A 10,822-nucleotide genomic window follows, 5' to 3' on the forward strand; every position below is an offset into this window, starting at 1 on the left:
GTAATGTAAGGCAGTCTCTGAGGTCTGTCCGCATAAGCAGCAGGTTTCATCATGGACTGCTCCACATATCTTGAGATGTCTTCTAAGTCTTCTAAATATATATATAGTGCGTGATAAAGCTTAATTTTTTAGATCTGGACTTTATTTGTGTACTTTCCTATTCACAAACCAGCGGAATATGTGGATTTTAGGCATGACATATTGAACTTCCCTCTTGGACAACAGGTTCCAATAGAGGTACCAATAGAGACTTGTATACATTTTAAGTGTAGTAATAAATACAAAAATTTAAAAAAAATATATATTTTAGGAATATGTTTATTATTATATAAATTAATTAAAAAATATACCCTAGCAGAGCGTGGTTTCGATCCACGGACCTCTGGGTTATGGGCCCAGCACGCTTCCACTGCGCCACTCTGCTCTTATTATATCGAGGGTTCATAATTGAGGAGGCAGTGAAAGTCTCAGTGTTTAAGAAAATTTTTTTTGCAGTTATTATAAGTCTTACAAGTAACGTTCCTCTTTGATAAAATTAAAATTCTAAACTGAAAGATTATTTTCTTGTGGAAGTGCCCACCCTGATGCTCCAAGGAGTGAAGAGGAGTGGAATAACTTGAATCTAGGATCTGTGGCGTAGCGAGTAGGATTAAGGGGGTGTCCACCCACCCAATTCGCAAGGGGTGCTAAAATCCCTAGAAACCCTATCTCAGAAACTGTTAAGTTGTAAACGTCTTTAACTCACTGTAAATGTTCAAAATAATTTGACATATGAATTTATCTCAAACCTAAAATGAACTTCCTTTCATTTATTTTGAAAGTAGCGTAAATCATTTCGTAGTTAGTACTTCAGGTTTCTTGAATTATCTTAATTACAATCATGAGAGATAGTTGACCGTGGATGACATATACGAGGAGAAGATGGTTGGGGGAAGAGGGGAAGAAATCATTAACTTATTATACTATAACTTCTTTACATTAATTACAATTATAAATTTGACAGTCTTAGAAATCCCGGAACATTATTCTACTACCCAAATTTTTAAATTTAATCCAACGCAAACCCTTCGATGTCTCGATTCAAACATAATTGGAGTTTCGCCATTATCAAAATAAACGGCTTTTATGTATAAGGAGAGGTTGATAAAACTTAATTTATTATAAAGGTAACAAACCAGCGACATGACAGGTCGGGATTGTTACTATTTGTATGAAAATTTTAGTGTATAAATGAATAATAAAAAAAACAAAATGCTTACTTTATGAATGAGTTTAACATTATATAAATATATATATATATATATGTTATGAAAGTATTTAATATTAACTAAATTGATTTAAAAATAATACCCTAGCAGAGCGTGGTTTCGATCCACGGACCTCTGGGTTATGGGCCCAGCACGCTTCCACTGCGCCACTCTGCTCTTGTTATAGGGAGGGTCCATAATTAAATAGGATGTAAAAGTTTCAAAAAAAAAAATTATGAAGTTCTTGTCCAACCGCTCTTCCCCTCCAATGTTGTGAAGAGGCTACCTTGGATCTAGGATCAGTGGCGTAGCGAGAGGGAGAAGGGGGCGCAACCACCCTATTCGTTAGGGGTGGCAAATCCCTTGAAATTCTCTTCTTCAAAAACTGTTAACTTATAAACGTCCGCAACCGACTGTGAATGCAGAAAATAATTTAGCATCCGATTTTTTTTCAGAGATTGAAATTTCAGCTTGTGTTATTTTTCATATTTACGACTTCATTTCGTAAATCAAACTTTTAAATACAGTTTCACAAAGACATGCAATACAATTTTTGAAAAGTAAATGATGTATTTATGTTGACAGGTCTTGTCTCATAATGATAAGATTTTAAACGTTCTAGATTCGTATTGATTAGACTAATTTAAATAATTCCTGATAAATTAATATAACTAATAAATTCGAAAAATAGGATTTCCCCCCTTATATCATAGTATTTGCTTAAACGTGGTGGCACCAATTCATAATTTTTAGTTAAATATGTTGAAGTGCGTTAAATGGAGAAAGTTGTGTTAACTCAAGAAATGTTTCCTCTCTTTAGCATGTTAAAACAATATAACATTTAACATGGTTGGGAGTCTGTTAATAGGTCTGCCAAATGGAGGATGACGTCACGCAACATACACCTGGGTTATACACCATTTTGTCTGTTATCGTTTTGATGGGTTGCTCGTAATTAGTATTTGGTTTGTGTTGTTTTTCTTTTTTTAGACATTTTTAAACACTAATAAAGGATACAAATAATAATAAAGTAATCGAAAAAACATTAAGAGGGGAAACAAAGAACAAGTGAGGTGGATGAAAGATGTGACCAAGCTATTGGAGATTTCATTATCTTCTAAAGATTACAAGGTTACAAAAAAGTTGCCCATAAAATCCACTAAGAGCTCCTATGCATTTAACATATAACAGGAGCTTTAAATTGGGCTGCTGACAATCCTTTATAACATGAACATTTTGAACTATTTTCCTCTCTCTTGGTAAAGAGGTTCCTCTTCTTGCCCAAGAGTTTCGACATGACAGGTCGGATTTACTATTATTTGTATGAAAATGAGTTTAACATTATATAATATTTTTATATAATGTTAAACTCATTTTCATATATGTTGTGAAAGTATTTAATATTAACTAAATTGTTTTAAAAGGGTATTTACCACGCTCTGCTAAGGTTTCGATCCACGGACCTGTGGGTTATGGGTTCTTCCACAGCGCCACTCTGCTCTTGTTGTCCAGGAGGGTCCTTAATTAAGCAGGATGCAAAAGGTTCTATGATAAAGACAATTTTATAATTAAGTATTAAAAGTCATACAACCGACGTTCTTGTGTGATTAAATTATTAACCGAAAGATTATTTTTATGCGTAAGTGCCTGACCAATCGCTCTGCTGCTCCAATGGTGAGAACTGGGGCATCTACAAATTGGTTCGAGGATCAGTGGCGTAGCGGGTGAGAGGAAGACGTAGGGGGCACTTGGTTTTGATCCACGGACCGGGTTATGAGCCTAGCACGCTATGCGGTAACCAAACATACCATTTCTTAAATAATATTAACCATGCTTAATAAAGCTTAGTTTATTATAAAGTTCTGGCCTTTACCCACTTATTATTACGTACTTTTGAAGTCACAAATTAGCGAAATATTTGGTTTTTAGGCAACAAATTTTGAACTCTTTTCTTATCTCTTTCCTCCCTCTTGGAAATGAGGTTCCTATTTAATTCCAAGAGCTCCTCCCATTAGAGACAGATTGTTGCCTTATTTTCATAAAATTTTAAATTTATTATTGAATATTAAAAAAAAAATCAACACTTTTATCATTAACTAAATTAATTTTTAAAAAATATATTAGCAGAGCGTGGTTTCGATCCACGGACCTCTGGGTTATGGGCCCAGCACGCTTCCACTGCGCCACTCTGCTCTTAATGTCTGGGGGGTCCATAAATGAATTGGTATTGTATATAATACTAAAACTTCTAGAACTGTGTAATCGTGATATTTTTTAGTTAAATACTTCAACGAATGTATTAATTTTATCATCACAATTAGAGCTAATTATTTCTATTAAATGTATTATATATTTAGTGATAGTAGTTATTGCTACCCCCCCCACTCACTGTATGCAGGCGTGGCTACATTCCTCTACGTCATTCAGTGTCCTTAGCGCTCATTGAGTAGTTCTTTGTCCCCAGATCTCCCACTCCTCTCTATTCCTGCCTAATGGAAAAAAATCATTTCTTAACAATGTAATGCAATTACAAATGCTCAACTAATTTGAAGAAGATTTTGGGAGAACAAAATATTTTATTACAGATGGATTTAGCTGTAATGCGTAATAATATAAGAGGGCCTCTAATATAAAATTATAACAACGGATTTACCTAATAGGCATATAAAAGTGGGTAAATCTATATAACATCGTTTTAACAGAATGGAATATTAGACAAGTCCTTAAAAATCTTCTTTATGGTACCTCACGTTTGACAAGAAAGAATATCGAAAATTATGCTATATATACAATTAATTATTTTTTAAAAACTTATTTATTAATAATCTTTTACCTTATTTATTTGTTTTTAATTTATTCTTAAGTTTATAATGTATTTATTAGTTATTATTTTTTGACTATTCTAATGTTATGGCAATTTTATTTTGATTTATTTCTACATTAAAATAAAAACATAATTTCGTTTAATTTAAATTGATTTTTGTAATAAATTTAATTTATGTTAAGAATCACATGAGAGAGGAGTGGAATTGATAGAACTACTTATATATGATGGGTTAAAAGTCACATGGAATATATATGTGAAGATAAAGAACATAGATAAGTAAACATTTATGTATTTCTTCCAACGTTTCGGTTAGAATTTCATGCCTTCATCAGAGTTAAGAATGGAAACAAGATAAGAACCAAAATACTTAAATAGAATTACAAAAAAATTGTTAGGTAATTTTAATTTTATTCTTATGTTTCTTGTTTTTCTGTAATTTCATTTAATCATTATGGTTGTTATCTCGTTTTTGTTCTTTGGTCTGATGAAGCTCTGAAATTTTGACCGAAACGTTGACACTAATAAATAAATTTTTATTTCTATTCTTCACTTATCGCACCTATGGAAATCGTTGCTGCGACTGCGCAATATAATTTTTAGAAGATAAGATTGAAATTTCAGCTAAAGTCCCCTCTATGCTTATCTATTGCTACTAGTACTGGTAATGGTGGGGGGAACAAGTCCTGCAAGTGGGCCTATTGGTACTTTTTGCCATCCACAAGACAACCCACTGGAATGGCTCTTTTATGTATCTTATTCCTCTATATCGAACCTCTTCGACTTTCTAATGAAATTTAAAAGGGACGCCCAATCTATAGAGGAAGCCTCATTTCCTTTAATTCTATCAGATCCTAATAGCCTGTATCTTAGTGAGGCATACCTACCACAATCTGCTATGTAATGTAAGGCAGTCTCTGAGGTCTGTCCGCATAAGCAGCAGGTTTCATCATGGACTGCTCCACATATCTTGAGATGTCTTCTAAGTCTTCTAAGTGACCTGTCAGAACTTCTATTAACAATTGGAGTTCGTTTCTATTTAGACCTAACAGCCACTTAGTTTTAGAAGTAGAGGGCTTAGTTATGAAAATCTTGGCCTGTCTCACCCTATACATTCCCTCCCCTCCTTACCGGCTTTCTTCCATGTCCAGTCAAGACCTAATTTTCTCTGATACCTCTTAGAGATGCCTAGGAATGGTTCTGGTCCTATAGGAGGGTGCTCAGCCCCGTTTCTAGCTAGCTGATCAGCATTCTCATTGCCTGTGATTTCCTTATGTCCTGGGACCCACACTAGCTGAAGCTATGCTTATCTAATATAAATAAATCAATATTTGTTTGTTGGTACTTAATACGTTGCCATACCGTGCATACGATTGTGATGGGGTTAATTGCTAAATGCTCATGAAGGCTGCTCCGATTTTTCCATTAAAAAAAGTTATTAAAATAATTTAGCTTAGAAAGTATACATTATCTTCATGTTTATTACGAGCTATTCGATTTTTATCTTTCTGAAGAATAAGAAAAAAATATTATTGATTCTATTAAATGATTTCTTATTCACTAAAAAATTAAGTAATGGTAATTTCGGTTAAGTATATATTTGTTATTGCGTCGCCTGAAACCTTTAAATAGAATTTTTGCAATAAATTAAATATTTTGGACTATCCCGGTGCCTATTGTTCATATAATCATTGATAACTCCTTTACTTTTTATTCAATTCTTACGTTAATACAACTGTTAGGGAGCTGAATGTTTGCTCTTTTTACCTATATCAACATCATTTAGGCTTAATGCCGTTATAAGAGTAAAATATTACTTTCAAATAAAGGAAAACTTTTCGAACGTTTTATTTTATACATCCGTTTCTAATTTGTTTAATTAGATCTAGTTAGTGCCCTTTGGTCCAGTTTATAAAACGCTAAACCTCTCTCAAGTTTGGTGTAGATTGGTTGAGTTGTGGTGAAGTTATTTCAGTTTTTTTACCGCTCTAATAAGCTATAGATTATAATAAGCAATTCATTGAATCATTAATCCAATATGTAAATAACTAAATATATTAATTGGCATCAAACTTTTAATCAATCTACATCCCTAAATCTAGTCATTGTGAAGCAGGTCTTACGTATTACCTGATTATGACTTTTAACTCAAAAATCCGGTGCCACAAACTCTTCATCGATTGTATTTTGCCAAACTGGACATAAAAGGGAAAATAATGTTTTTAAAAATATTATTTATGCAAAGTAAATAAAGGATTCATGTTAACAGGTCTTGTCTTAAAATGGTCTTTAGAACATTTCTTTTGGTTGAACATAATTGGGGTGTTCATTTTATTGTGTTAAATTTAAAAGGTTTTAATTTGCTGAATGTTATAAATATAGGATTATCAGCAGCCCAATTTCAATTCCATGTTATATGTTAAATGTAGAGGTTTGGGGAACAGCTAAACCGTCGAACATCAAACGTACCCAATCCTTTCAATCCAAAATCTTTAGAACCCTAGTTAATGCACCCTATTACGTTTCCAACAGAACACTACACCATGACCTACATATCTCTTTTGTCCTTGACCTCATACCAACCAAATTCTCAAAATTCCATATAAACCTTTCCAACTATCCTAATCCTTTGGTTTAAACCTTATCTAGTTCCACCCATCCCTACAGCCCACCTAGAAGGTTGAAACGCCAGTGGCCAAGAGACTTATTGAAATAAAAATGGACAATTGGAGTTCTGGAAATGGTCAGATTCTCCACTCAAGTTGAGTATTTGCGGCTTTAGGGCACTTGCTCAGCCTCCACTGACTCACTACCAGTGATCCGGCGAGAGGGATGCGCTGGGATCTTTTCAGCTCTGCTCTACCCCTCACACGTGGGGGATAGAGTGGGCTTGGGGATCCTCAGGTCGAACGTGTAAATATTGTATATTAGAGTGTAAATGTGACTAGAGACTATATTATTTTATCATTATGTTATTTTATTTATTTATTTTTCATACACATAGTTTGATTATGTTCATTTTGTTTATTCTTCTGTTTGTATATATTTTAAGAGAGTTTTTTTTCATACATTTATTTATTTTATTTTATTTTAGTATGTATGAGATCATTCATCACTATTACCCATTGCCCACAACTGTGTGGCAGATTGTAATATCTATCAATAAATACAAAAGTATATGTAGAGGAGCTCCTTGCGGATTTTATGGGCAACTTTTTTTGTAAACTTGTAATCTTTAGAAGATAATAAAATCTCCAATAGCTTCGTCACAACATCTTTCATCCACCTCATTTGTTCTTTGTTTCCTGTCCTAATTTTTTTTCGATTACTTTATTATTATTTCTATTCGTTATTAGTGTTAAAAAACGTCTTAAAAAAACACAAACCCAACAATAATTACGTCATCCTCCATTTGGCAAACCTATTAACAGACTTCCAACCATGCTAAATGTTATATTGTTTTAACTTGCTAAAGAAATGAAATATTACTTGAGCCAACACAACTTTCTCCATTTAACGCACTTCAATATATTTAACTAAAAATCTTGAGTACCCCTATTGGTGCCACCACGTTTAAGCAAATACAATAATATAATGGGGGAAATCCTATTTTTCGAATTCGTTCATTATAATTATTTATCAGGAACTATTCAAATTAGTCTAATCAACACGAATCTAGAATGTTTAAAATCTTATCATTATGAGACAAAATCCATCATTTACTTTTCAAAAATTGTATTGCATGTGTTTGTGAAACTGTATTTAAAAGTTTGATTTACAAAATGAAGTCATAAATATGAAAAATAACACAAGCTGAAATTTCAATCTCTGAAAAAAAATCTGATGCTTAATCATTTTCTGCGTTCGCAGTCGGATGCGAGTTTTTGAAGAAGAGAATTTCAAGGGATTTTCCACCCCTAGCGAATAGGGTGGTTGCGCCCCCTTCTCCCTCTCACTACGCCACTGATCCTAGATCCAAGGATCTCCAAGGACCCCCTCTTCACACCATTGGAGGGGAAGGGGGGTTGGACAGGATCTTCCACTCCAGGAACTTCATAAAAATTTTTTTATAACATTAAAACTTTTACATCCTGCTCAATTATGGACCCTCTTGAATAACAAGAGCAGAGTGGCGCAGTGGAAGCGTGCTGGGCCCATAACCCAGAGGTCCGTGGATCGAAACCACGCTCTGCTAGGGTATTATTTTTAAATTAAAACACATTCATAAAGTAAGCATTTTGGTTTTTTGTTATTCATTTGTACTCTATAATTATTTATCAGGAACTATTCAAATTAGTCTAATCAACACGAATCTAGAATGTTTAAAATCTTATCATTATGAGACAAAATCCATCATTTACTTTTCAAAAATTGTATTGCATGTGTTTGTGAAACTGTATTTAAAAGTTTGATTTACAAAATGAAGTCATAAATATGAAAAATAACACAAGCTGAAATTTCAATCTCTGAAAAAAAATCTGATGCTTAATCATTTTCTGCGTTCGCAGTCGGATGCGAGTTTTTGAAGAAGAGAATTTCAAGGGATTTTCCACCCCTAGCGAATAGGGTGGTTGCGCCCCCTTCTCCCTCTCACTACGCCACTGATCCTAGATCCAAGGATCTCCAAGGACCCCCTCTTCACACCATTGGAGGGGAAGGGGGGTTGGACAGGATCTTCCACTCCAGGAACTTCATAAAAATTTTTTTATAACATTAAAACTTTTACATCCTGCTCAATTATGGACCCTCTTGAATAACAAGAGCAGAGTGGCGCAGTGGAAGCGTGCTGGGCCCATAACCCAGAGGTCCGTGGATCGAAACCACGCTCTGCTAAAGTATTATTTTTAAATTAATTTAGATAATGTTAAACACATTCATAAAGTAAGCATTTTGGTTTTTTGTTATTCATTTGTACTCTAGTGAATGTTGTAATGAATAGCAGTGCCTCGTTACCAAGAGGGAGTGTCATCTCCTCCAAACTCTTGCGATCATTAAATTAATACCAATCCGGAATGAACTGAGAAAATAATTGCTTCAAGACCTAATAAGGGTTCAATCATTAATGTAGTAGGTGTAAACCTTCTAGCTCCCCAATGGAGCAAAGCGTCTTCGCTTCGATTCTCGCCGCTCATTTATATTTGTTGCCAAAGAACGTGATGTGCTCAAAGAAGTAATTCATGATTCAGCCAAAAATACAGAAAAGTAATTCTTGAAAATTTAAATATTTGCTACTTTCACGGTTATTAGAGACCATTCGATCCGTCTCTTTCCATAGCATAACAAAAAAAAATATCACTAATTCCATTAAGCTATATTATATTCACAAAAAAATATAAAACATAATGTGGCTGGGGGAGGGGGGAGGGGAGTAAACAGGTCAATAATTTTTTTTTTAGAAAAGAGCAAATCATATTTGTTTGTAATGTTACCTCAAAGTGCTAAATTCCATTTTTTTTTTAAAGAAATTGAAAAGTGGAAATTTTTCACCATGATTCGCAGTATTTTTTTTTATCCCGCTATCAATTTTTCATAAACTCCTCTTAATTTTATCCAATTGCTACGTTAATAGAACCGTTGGAAAGCTTAATGTCCGGTCTTACAGCTTAAATCAACTATAATTCCCCTTATGAGGGCGGAATATTAGTTTAAGATAAAGAAAAGATTTTCAAACATTCTATTTTATATCTCCGTTATAATTTGTTTCTATTAGAGGTGGCCTTTGGTGCAGTTTATAGAGCCCTAAACCACTTCCAAGTTTGGTGTAGATTGGTTGAGTCATGTTGAATTTATTTCCGTTTTTTAGATATTTTGAAATAAATTACAGGCCGATGTAGGGCGAGAATTTTGGGCTAAAATATTTTATTTTTCGATTTTTTAGAAAATTATTATTTATGAGTTTCTTAAGGTGATCCTGATGTTATGAACATCAAGTTTGTTTCACTCCTAAAAACTCTTGATAGATTTACCACACTTTGATAGGTCAGTCGGTCCGAATTTTTTTAATATAGTACTAATATTGAGGCACAGTAAGGTTTGTTATTCAAAAACTATTTATGTTATTACATAACAATAATAAATTATACAATAATTTATAACAAACTATCAATTGTGTTTAAGTCCATATCCATCCTTAAATATGACAACAGCGAAGCATTGCCGGGTCAGATAGTCTTAAATAAAAGAATAAGTTCAACAACTATGTTTTTTTATGTTTATGCCTTTTCCCCCTTCTTGGCCCTTTCTGACATAGGGGAAAAGTGGATTATAATATAGGCAATTCTAGTCTATTCTAACCGGAGTGTTAGGATGGAGTTTCCATTACTTGTGTGTTTCCATAAATAAAAGTTGACCCGCTCAGGCAGGAATGAGTCGGCGCCGCTGGAGACATGAGGTTGCAACTTACTCTGTATCAAATTTATTTCAACAAGATTTACCACACCATGAAATTTTCTTTGACATTGAGACTTTTACTACCTGCTCAATTATGGACCCCCGAATAACAAGAGAAATTTAAAGATATGGGTTATAGAATAACGTTCTGGAATTTCCTAGATCCAAAGTAACCGCCCCTCTTCACACCTTTAGAGGGGAAGGGTGGTTGGTCAGGAACTTCATAATTTTTTTTTTAACATTGAGACTTTTAATACCTAATCTATTATGGACCCTCTGGAATAATAAGAGCAGAGTGGCGCAGTGGAAGCGTGCTGGGCCCATAACCCAGAGGTCCGTGGATCGAAACCACGCTCTGCTA

General features: G+C 33.9%; 1 protein-coding gene and 6 non-coding genes across 10 annotated transcripts in view; 4 read left to right on the plus strand and 3 right to left on the minus strand.

Moving 5' to 3' along the window:
* Nucleotides 1–10,822, plus strand: part of LOC106688424 (uncharacterized) — a 124,742-nt gene that overhangs the window by 37,734 nt on the left and 76,186 nt on the right. The window lies entirely within an intron of this gene.
* On the minus strand, nt 353–424 carry TRNAM-CAU (transfer RNA methionine (anticodon CAU)). The gene has a single exon. It is a non-coding gene; the product is annotated as a tRNA-Met (tRNA).
* On the minus strand, nt 1,353–1,424 carry TRNAM-CAU (transfer RNA methionine (anticodon CAU)). The gene has a single exon. It is a non-coding gene; the product is annotated as a tRNA-Met (tRNA).
* TRNAM-CAU (transfer RNA methionine (anticodon CAU)) lies at nt 3,369–3,440 on the minus strand. Its single transcript has one exon. It is a non-coding gene; the product is annotated as a tRNA-Met (tRNA).
* On the plus strand, nt 8,195–8,266 carry TRNAM-CAU (transfer RNA methionine (anticodon CAU)). The gene has a single exon. It is a non-coding gene; the product is annotated as a tRNA-Met (tRNA).
* TRNAM-CAU (transfer RNA methionine (anticodon CAU)) lies at nt 8,833–8,904 on the plus strand. Its single transcript has one exon. It is a non-coding gene; the product is annotated as a tRNA-Met (tRNA).
* TRNAM-CAU (transfer RNA methionine (anticodon CAU)) lies at nt 10,751–10,822 on the plus strand. Its single transcript has one exon. It is a non-coding gene; the product is annotated as a tRNA-Met (tRNA).

This window comes from Halyomorpha halys, unplaced genomic scaffold, assembly GCF_000696795.3.
Source record: "Halyomorpha halys isolate HHAL.00 unplaced genomic scaffold, Hhal_1.1 Scaffold1127.1, whole genome shotgun sequence".
Lineage (NCBI taxonomy): Eukaryota > Metazoa > Arthropoda > Insecta > Hemiptera > Pentatomidae > Halyomorpha > Halyomorpha halys.